The sequence below is a fragment of the Papaver somniferum genome, chromosome 5, assembly GCF_003573695.1.
Source record: "Papaver somniferum cultivar HN1 chromosome 5, ASM357369v1, whole genome shotgun sequence".
Classification (NCBI taxonomy): domain Eukaryota; kingdom Viridiplantae; phylum Streptophyta; class Magnoliopsida; order Ranunculales; family Papaveraceae; genus Papaver; species Papaver somniferum.
In genome coordinates, this window is record NC_039362.1 from 91,389,043 (window position 1) to 91,400,488 (window position 11,446).

The 11,446-nt window shown below is 40.9% G+C and overlaps 1 non-coding gene across 1 annotated transcript; it reads left to right on the forward strand.

The window, feature by feature from the left end:
- Positions 1 to 10,511: 10,511 nt before the first annotated feature.
- TRNAR-UCU lies at positions 10,512 to 10,584 on the forward strand. The gene has a single exon. It is a non-coding gene; the product is annotated as a tRNA-Arg (tRNA).
- The last annotated feature ends 862 nt before the right edge of the window (positions 10,585 to 11,446 follow it).

Sequence of the window (11,446 nt, forward strand, 5' to 3'; positions counted from 1 at the left end):
AGCTGAAGAGTGATGATTGCGCACATCTTTATAAACCCTAATTCCACTAACGGTCGTAGATGAGTGTCTCAAAGATCATCTCGTCCGTTCAAATTCACTTGCTTGGTTATACAATCCTGGTCAGGAGTTAACTGGTCAATGAGGTATCATGGTGATTACCATCCGTCACTCTACCACACCAAGTGATCGGCCAAGTCAGGACTTACCTGTACAGCCCCAAACGATCACTTGAAGATGGCTAGACATGCATATATTTTAAGACACTTAATCGTGACTTACTCCATTAGGCCTTAAAACAACGATGCTTCACTCATGCTAAATACATTCGATGCATTACATGCATAGGATTCCACGATATTTCATAAATATCGACTTCCTAAATAACATAGTTATTTAATCTAGCATTACATGCTACTTTTTGTGGGTCCTACGATCCACATACTCGAGACATTAATCATGTCACAATACATACTGGGGTATTGGTCTGGCGGTATACAACGTGCAGCACACAATGCGCCATCACAAGAACGTGTCAGGAAGTCGTGGACGGTTAGTGATGATGGGAGAAGAGGGAAAGACTGATCGTGTAACACTAACACACTCAACTCTACTAATCCATCACTCCACTTTATCCACTTCCCATGACAGACGTGGGTTAGGCTCAATGACTTGTATAAATAGGTTCTCCTTCCTATTTTCAAAAAAGACAAGACAACAGAAGCAAGTGTTGATACAACTGTATTCAAACACCGGAACTGATAGTTTACATTCTGCAAGCCAGTTCAACTTTATGATATAAGTCATACATAGCCAACACCTTCACAATCTCAACACCTTCTTCGCTTCCCTCCCTAAGATCAACCCCATCTCCTTCACTTTGTGACCGAAGCAAGTCTGGAACGACCATTTCTTGGTTTAGGAAAGAATTGTACAGATTGATTTGTCGAATCACAAAGCACTCCAGTGAAGTGCATTAGTTTAGGATTTAGATTCATTCCTCATCCACACGCCCCAAATTACCAAATTCGGCGGGAATAGTTTTCACCCATAAACAATTGGCGACCACAGTGGGAAGTTAATCTCTCGGTTATAAAGTCAATTTCTTCAAAATGTGATTCAATTTCATCAATTTCGAAGGGGTAGATCTTAAATTCAATCCAATCATCAATCTGTTTCAAAGATGGTGGAACTTAGGTCAGGATCAGAAATCAATTCTGATGGTACTAGTGTAGATAACGCTCTCGGTATTGATGTACCTGTAAGTGAAGCTACTGTGGTCAATACATCTCGTGGAACCGTCTCTTCTACCACCAACACCAGCGGAGCAGGAGATGTTCCAGTAAGTGTAACGCATCCTATCACCAGAGCCAGAGCAGCCACGAACCCTGGCATCTTTTCAAGTGTAACACCTCCAGCGATCACCAGAACAAAAACTTCCATTCCTTTATCAGGACGGGGAGCCGGAGGATCAAGAGGAGGACCATCTCCAATTACCATCGCAGACTTGATGGAGAGACAGGAAGCTCTTGCTAAGACTCAAACGGATATGGCTGCAACTCAGAAATAGATACTCACTTTCCTCAAAACCTTAATTGAACGATTGCCACAAGACTCACGACAACCCCCGGAGCCAACAAGGGATGCCTTCAATACGCCCAGAACAGGCGTTTCCATTCAGACCCACATGAATGAAGAAGCTCGTGTTGTTCCTGAACGCCTAAGGGAGATGGACCGGTCATCCAACTTCATCACACATGAAAACCTTGAACGACTTCTCCAAAACCGAGGCAAAGGAAGCATGATGGAGGTGCACCAACATCAGCCGCCGTGCCCTCAAGATGTACAACGAATTCCTCTCCCAAGAGGATACACCTCTCCTCACTTCTCTCTCTATGATGGTACTGGTAACACTCATGAACACATCTCTCGATTTTTGGAATCATTAGGAGAACATGAATACAATTGTGTTCTCCGCCTGAAAGAATTCTCGAAGTCACTTACGGGAAGGGCGTACACCTGGTACAACAACATCGCGCCTAACAACATATCCAATTGGGACGGGATGGTCAGTGCTTTCAATAAAAAGTACTTCTTCGTGTCCGAGAAGATCACCTTTTCAGACCTGGAGAGAATCTCTCAGCGGAATAACGAACATCCGAACGATTTCGTTAAAAGGTTCAGAACTCAAGCACTAGATTGTCATGATCCGAACATCACTGAAGGCAGTTAGTGGAGCTGTGCATCAACGGGATGATACCCATATACCGCGCCTTACTGGAGAATCTGGGCTTTCAGACGTTCTCCGAACTCCATGAAGCTTCCAAGTGTTCAGCCACAACTGCCCCAGCGTTACTAGAGAGAACCAGGGTTATTCGAAACGAAGACCTACGTGAGAGTCGAGGAAGCAGGCGCCTCACCAACAAACAAAACAACATTGGTCCTTCTGTGAGCGTGGTAGGCGAAGGAGGAAAAAGGAAAGCTTCAACAATGGAATGAAAACCCAAGCGTGCGGCTCCGGCACAAACGACCTCGTCTCAAAAGGGAGTAGGCAAGACTCCTGTACAAGACACCGAAGATGCAGGCTTCCCATTCCCCATGAGTGAAGTGATAGAACTCTTGGAGGCATGGATTCAAGAAGACTCTATCAAGCTACCTCCTATTAGACGCCCGCCAACCGAGAAAGATATGGCGGATCCCAAGTACTGCCGCTACCATAGGTTTTCCATCATCCGACTAAAGACTGCAACAGACTGAAGAAAATCTTCAAAGAAATGATAGAGGCATGAGAACTCCATCTTGGAAACGAAGGTGTTCATAGAGATCCTCTCCTTGTCAGGAATTGCATGATTTCAGGGGATTCTGTTCGCAAGACTGTACAATCTATGATGGAACATTTGTGCGAGATCTTGTACTTCTCCAAAGCACAGCGTCAGGACATATTTGGAGCCCTCAACCGCGTTGTCTCAGGCAGGCGCTTGTATCTGGAAAAGGAAGCGGTCTCGAAACCTCAGTCCTTACTGGAAGATGCAAACAAGGGAAACTGGGGACTCTTAACCGTTGCTCGTTTGAGGGATGTCGATTTCGATAGCACATTGATCGATACGTCCTCTGAATTCAACATCATCACTCACCAGACCTTGAAAGCAGCAAATATTTCAAAGCAGGAGGCTACTCGCAACCCAACTGTGATTAAGACTCCATAAGGAGAACTTGGAGACGCATATGGATACATCGATCTTGAAGTTAAATTTAGTGACGCCCTAATGCAAGCAAAGTTCTACATAGTCAAGGAGCATCCTAATTACGACATGATCCTAGGAAGCTCTTGGATACAAGACAACAAGAAAACACTGGAAGTTTGTCCTCTACCGGCTTCGGTACCCGGAAGGATATCCAACAAGCCGTCTGGACCTGGGGACTGTCTGTTGCCGCACCACCTACAGCTTGTCAACGTGATACAACTTCCTGGAGAGAGCCCGTCGGCGTACATTAAAAGGTTCTGAGCCCAAGTAAGTCTCATCACACAACCCTTTTTGCAACCAATCATTCCTCACTCTGACAAGCACTGGGGACTGGTCCCAACTAACAAACCAACCCCGACTAAGAGATGTGAATGGGAGGCCGGCCCTTTCAAAAGTTTTATCAAAATCTTAGAGGCTGTGTCGGTCAAAGATGGTAAAGCCAATATCCAGGCATCTGCACGCCCAAACCCATTTGGAATTGGAGATCTGGTGACGAAGATGACTACATTCAGGGTTGGGATCATGACAGTGAAAGTAACCAATCCACCTGACTCACCCACTGAAAGAGAAAATGAACCATACCTGGTAGCAGACATTATCCTAGGAGGCTACTGCAAGCTCATCAACGCTGACAAACTAGAAGGCGTAACGATTCACTCGTGATGGCTCAAACCCTACCGTACTTAACACGTTGTGCTACCACTTTCCAGCGTCCTCCACACTTTAAAACGTTGCACTGTTTTCTCCAGCGTGTCTTTTTACAATTACCTTCTCATGTCATATTTGTAATTCCTCCAGAAAATGATTACAATACTTGCATTCATAATTAGGGTTTCAATTTTCAATTTCAAATTAATTGAATTATTATTTCCATCCAAGAACTTCTTTACCCCTAAAGGAAGACACAAAGTCATGAATCAGCCTAAACCCATTAGAGCAAAACAGAGAAGGAAACCCTAAGCAAACATTTCGTAAGAAGTCAAGGAAATAGAATATGTGCGGAAAAGGAAGATGCTTTGAGCCATTCACCCAGCAAGACCAGGGAGATCTCACGTCAGGAGCACATGCAGGTCCGTGGTATTCCATTATGACATTATTTCTTTTATCATAAAGAATCACATACATATGAAGGCACACCATTGCGCCTGAAAAGGTTCAGATGTAATCTTAAGAAAGGATTATAACATAAAAACCTTTATTCAAGCAAGCAAACAAAAGATCCTGGACTCAGCCGCCACTGAGTACAAGGAAGATGTTTATGAATTATGGGAATGTATTTAAAGAGAAATAAAAGCAAAATTCTAGCCGTCAACAAGGTCGACCGCGTCAGCAGCACTACTAGGTCCTGTTTCAACGCCATCACCATCATGAGCCATTATTGCTTCTTCCTTCGGATCTTCCTCAGCTTCCGCTTCATATGTTTCTACAACATCACTCTCCACCCCAACATTGTTAGCAGGAAAAACTTCCATGTCTCCCTCAAAGGCCACAACAATGTTAGGGATTATGTTGACTACTTTCAGACGCTCAGGTTCATCTGTGTCAGAATCAAGAATTATCATACCGTCGTGGATTGGATAATCACATTTATCTTCACCAAGAGTTCGTTTGTGTTCAACCCTCCGCCTATTTAACCGTGATGCAAACCTCTCTGCCCTTGCGCTCACTGGTGCTTGCAACGCTTCATCACGACTCCATTTCTCCTCCATGTCGATTGCAGCTGAAAGGGCACAGATACGTCCCCTGACAATACGCAGGTGCAGAATGGACAACCCCTGTATAGAACGACTGACTTCGCGAAGTGGGAGATCGATTTTAGCCATTACTTCTTCGTGCGCATCAGCTCCGGGCTTGTCGATTTCGAAACTTTTTCTGGTGAAGTTACAGAATGGTCATCGCCCACCGCTTCCATGATAAGCTGCAAAGAAGAAGAAGTTATGAGCACATAAAAAATGTGTATATCATCATCAATCAATCATAAAATCAAATAAGTGCGGAGAAATACCTAGATATACGACTATGGATGAGAAGAATCCTTGGAATTTATATCTCGCAAGTCAACATAATCCCAGGAGAAAAGAAGTCTTTACTGGCCACCTATAAAGGCTACTGATTCGGGATAATGATCAACGAGGCTTATCGGATATATCTGGGAAAAGTTGTCGTGCAACGGAGGAGAGTACACCCAGTTCAAGAAGTGGGCCAAGCTCTATCCAGATGTACATGGAGGAAACCAAAAGCAACTCGTCTGAGCAAGTCCTGCCTCCTTCATGACCCTAATCAAGACTTCCAGGACATCACCTGAGGATCTATGCGGTAAATACGTATTTACTTTACTTTAGCTTAATTGTTTCAGCATACAAAACTGTCACCATCTCATGCCTACCCCAAAATAGTGTAACCATTACGTGCTAGGCGGGGGACTTAATGTTGATGGTGGATTTTCGTTTAAGGCTAAAATTGTAAAAGCCAAAACTATGAGCTAACACCCTGCAAAGGATAAAGCTACTGATAAAGTGGAGAATACTTCTTCACTATAAAACTTATAACATTACCAATTAATGCATGACCAGCCTTGTATTTCTTGTACTACTCCGTTCTCATTATTGGTGCGGCATGACGACTGAGTGATCGCTCTCAGCAGAGCAACACGAATCTCCAAGCATTAAATAAGGAGGCATGTACGAAATACCCGTACATGCTACAACTCTCGGAGTGTTATACTAGCCCGATCGAGCATCTGGACTATCCGTATCATTCTCAGAAACGATCACGACCATCCAACTTCACCAGCATGATTGGATGGCTTAGATCGGATCCATAACCCCCAGGCAGGTATTGGAGTATTCACCACCGACCCAATGCGGGCCCCGCATGGTCGGCCTCCCCAAAAGGGTAGCATGGCTTGCCAAATCGTCCAGCCAAAGCAGCGCGGACGTGAAACCCTAATTTAGGGTCTGCGGCACATTACATGTGTTGCAAAGCAGTCTCAACCATCCATCTTCGCAGGCATAGATGGAGGGTGTAGATGTAGATTCAAAGGGCCCAGAGCATGTCAACACAATCATCGTGGGCCCGCCTACACACATGACTGATCGGTCAGGACCAACTATAGTTGATCGTTCCAGTTCGTGCTCCCAAACAAGGCATGACGCACGACCGGTGAAACCCTAATTAGGGTTTGAACATCACGAGCGTCCATTTTCTCCTGCACGAACGAAGGGTCCAGGAATAGACTAGGCAGGTCCAGTGCACATCAACATGATCATCGTGGGCCCATCTATCTCCACATCCAATCGGCCAAGGCATATCATACCTGGTTGCCTCGATTCGCACGCCCAAACTAGGCGTGGTCACACCTCCCAATTGTAAACTAATCTCTACCACTCAACTTTGTCGGACAAATTGAGTGTCTTAGATCACGTTTCTATGGGACAATGAAATACAGGCGTGTACACCAGACTAATCGTCCAAAACCGACCAGGCTTGGTCGCCTCGAAACGCGCTCCCAAAGTTGGCATGACGCGCGGCCTTTGCGGCACAAAATCTCTGTCACAAATCAATCCTAGCCGCTCCTCTTTGCCGGAAAAATTGAGCGATCTAGATTACACTTTCACGAGACAATGAGGTATGGACATGTACACCGGCATGCCGTCTACACGCATGCCCAATCGGCCTTGCCAAAATCGTGTCCCAAGCTTGGATTCGACCAGGCTGAAGAGTGATGCTTGCGCACCTCTTCATAAACCCTAATTACACTAACGGTCGCTGATGAGTGTCTCAAAGATCATCTCGTACATTCAACTTCACCTGCTTGGTTATACAACCCTGGTCAGGAGTTAATTGGTCAATGAGGTGTCGTGTTGATTACCATCCGTCACTCTACCACACCAAGTGATCGTCCAAGTCAGGACTTACCTATACATCCCCAACCGATCACTTGAAGATGGCTAGACATGCATCTATTTTAAGACGCTTAATCGTGACTTACTCTATTAAGCCTTAAAACAGCGATGCTTCACTCATGCTAAATACATTCGATGCATTACATGCATAGGATTTACACGATATTTCATAAATATCGACTTCCTAAATAACTTAGTTATTTAATCTAGCATTACATGCTACTTTCTGTGGGTCCCACAATCCACATACTCGAGGCATTAATCATGTCACAAACTAGGGGATACATACTGGGGTATTGGTCTGGCGGTTTACAGCGTGCAGCGCACAACGCGCCATCACAAGAACGTGTCAGTAAGTCATGGACGGTTAGTGATGATGGGAGAAGTGGGCAAAACTGATCGTGTAACACTAACACACTCAACTCCACTACTCCATCACTCCACTTTCTCCACTTCCCATGAGAGACGTGGGTTAGGCTCAATGACTTGTATAAATAGGTTCTCCTCCCTATTTTCAAAAAAGACAAGACAACAGAAGCAAGTGTTGATACAACTGTATTCAAACACAGGGACTAATAGTTTACATTCTGCAAGTCAGTTTAGCTTTCTGATACAAGTCATACATAGCCAACACCTTCACAATCTCAACACCTTCTTCGCTTCCCTCCCTAAGATCAACCCCATCTCCTTCACTTTGTGACCGAAGCAAGTATGGAACGGCCATTTCTTGGTTTAGGCCAGAATTGTACAGATTGATTTCTCGAATTACAAAGCACTCCCGTGCAGTGCATTTGTTTAGGGTTTAGATTCATTCCTCATCCACACACCCCAAATTACCAAATTCGGCAGGAATAGTTTTCACCCATAAACACTTCCATACTAGTTTTACTCTGTCTGAGCACCTGTCGATTCTCCAACTTTGCATCAATGTGTTAAAGTTATACGGCATTAGCCACCTCATCTGAACTGCAGAAATAAAGAACTCTGAAAGCTGTTTAGCCCAGCTGCAATGAACAAAAAGGTGCTCCAAAGTCTCCACTTCAGTATTTCAGAAAATACATAAGTTAGAATTAATGTCAACCCTTCTGTGTTGCAGCATACTTGTAGTTGGTAGCGAATCGTGTAGAGAAGCCCAAAATAAGAAAATAACTTTTGGTGGTACAAATCTGCAAGATACAATCTTGTGCCCATCCCAATCTGGTTCACAGTCGGTAAGTTTCCTATAAATTGCTTTAGCTGAACAGTCGCCAATTGTTGAGGCTGAACTGTAGCTTTTTTCAGGGCATTCGTCTAAAAAAATAAAACAAAAAATAAAGGTGAGTTAGTTTGGGAAAGTAGAGACTATACATGACGGTAGACAAGTCCCTAAATCTCTCGATCTCAGCTGGCCACTATTTGTTCGTAAGTCTCTATTACAGATCAAGGTCGTGTTTGGCAGCCTTGATATCCTAATCTAGGTTGGGTTATCCCTTAAATAACCGTATATTGTGTTTGTGTGGGTGCTTATTCCATGTCAAGATAATAATAGTGTATCCTACCTGAATTTTAGGAGGCTAAAAAGGTGGTGTTTTGGAATTCCATGTAAAACCTGGAATACCTTAATCCTTTTTAGGGTTAGACGGTACTTTTATAACTAATTCTTTTATTTAAACATTTCTTATGCTCAAAACCATAAAATTATATGGTTTAGTTTTTTATTTCTTTTTTAATTAATTAATTTAGCTTGTATACAAATTTTTTACAAACAACATACTGCATTAACCCACAATGGAAAACAAACACCATTTACAATAATCATTGCCATGATAGTCTTGGATAAACCAAAGAATTCCCTAACCTGGACAACGTATTTCATATCCCAACTTCCAAACAGACCCCAAAAGAAGGTAAAAATACAGTTTAGTCCATAATCCCATCCAAATATACTAGTTAGTCCTAACCCATTCAACTAGGTACAAATTAGTCCTTTATTTATTTGAAATATGGAAAATACACAGATGACCTTCCTGATTTATAATTTACTCCAAATATTTACAATTAATACAAAGTGACCCATGATGATGTCAGCAATTTTAAATAACATAAAAATAATTAAAACAATTTATCTTTCGAATCGCTCGTACAAAAGTATCCATATAAGAGTATCCATATGACTATACAATTTTCATTTTTAAATATTTTTTTAATTTATATTGGTGTACAACTATGTACATATTTGCAAAAATCCAGAAAATCCAGTATCCATGCTCACAGAACAAGCAATATATCCATGAAATGAAAAATGGTATACAACCATGTACACATCTAAAAAAATCCAGAAAACCGAACATCCATACCTACAAAAGAGGCAATATATTCATGAGACATGATAATGGTATACAACTACGTAAACATCTAAAAAAATCCTGAAAATACAACATCCATACCAACATAACAGGCCATATATTCATGAGACAGGACAACGGTATACATCTATGTACACGTCTATGAAATCCATAAAATCCAACATCCGTACTTACAAAACAAGGTGCACTAGTTTGTACACACATAGAATCGACTACCTAAGCACCAATAACGCTATCCCCATTGAATAAGAAAAACACATTAAATAAACAAAACATTGAACATCAGATGTATTTGAACCATCAATCTTTACAAACCTTGTGATAGGTTTGGGATCTCTACCATTTTGAGCTTATGAGTCCCTAGATTTAATACATAAAACCAAAAAAGATTGGCGTCAAAGGTGCATCAAGGTATAATACTATTTTGTACCATTAATAATCAACACATCAACAATCAACAGGTGTACAACTATGTACACATTAAGAGTCAACATATGTACAATTATAACATCAATTGTTTCATGTTACTGTAGACTAAGGTCACTTACTTCTAAGTTGCAGTCTTCTAACCTACACCACCAGTTTCACATAGCCCATAATGATTTCAACATCTTAAACAACAACAAGAGTACATTAGCATAATGATGAAATCCTTATGTTAATTCTATAACTCACTCTTATCTCTTTCGCTCACTTTTGTTTCTCTTCTAATTTTGATGAGATTGCTGCTTTTTCAATAGCTAATTATAGGATTTACGCAATAAATAAACATATCTCTTGGAATATTCAAAATGGAAATTTAATTCATGCGATAAAATCATACGTCGTCATAAATTAGAATTATGAAAATGTTGTTTTATGGCAGTAAGAAAGAGAGAATCTTAGCAGTTGGCACACTTGATTGATTACACATAAATTTGGAAATAATGTTTATAAAATGGTAGTAGATTTATTTTACATGCATATTTATCTTAATCTTTATGAAATGTTAGTTTAAATTAACACTTTCCTAATGTGAAGCACCAGTGGCCTAATGGATAAGGCGTCTGACTTCTAATCAGGCGATTGTGGGTTCGAGTCCCACCGGGTGTGCAAATTTTAATTTTTAAAAGTGTTACATGTGAAGAGTACCCACATGACAATATAATTTTTATTTTTTAAAATTTTAACTTTCGCTTCATCCTTATCTCATGTGTACAAAAAGGTACGCATGGACAAAATTTTCAAAAGCTTATGTAATTATTTTTTCAAATGTAACCCTTTGTACACAATTACAAAAACGATAATTCACAATGACACATAAAGCGACGTTTTCATAGAAAATACATTGGTGCACCAATATGTATGCATCTAAAAGACATGGAACAAATCAACCATTCATATCCACAAACAAATTTATCTAATGAGAATTACACCGGAGTACACCTATGCACACATCTATAAAAATCTTGAAAATCCAACACCCTTACCCACAAAACATTAAAAATCAGCAGGTGTACAACTATGCACACATTAATAATTAGCAGGTGTACAACTATATATACATTAAAAAATAATAGGTGTACAGTTCTATACCAATAACAACCAGCGGGTGTACAAATATGTACACATTAACAAAGAAAAATGAATACTTTATAGATGATCTTTAGAACGGGAGGTTAAATTATTCAACTCGGACTAGTAAAGTTTTCATTAGGACCCTTTTGCACTACGGGACAGATGTTTTAACTAACCCTTTGATGCTTATAAGTCCTTAAATTTAATACATTTAAATGAGTGTAACTAATATAATCAGCATGTGTACAATTATGTGCACATTAATAATCAACATGCATACAACTATCTGATTTTGATTTCTGGGTTTCACCACAAAATAATTTTAGAAACAATATTAGATCATCATAAGTCACTGATATATATGTATATAAAAACAGTGGATGATTCATCTCACCTG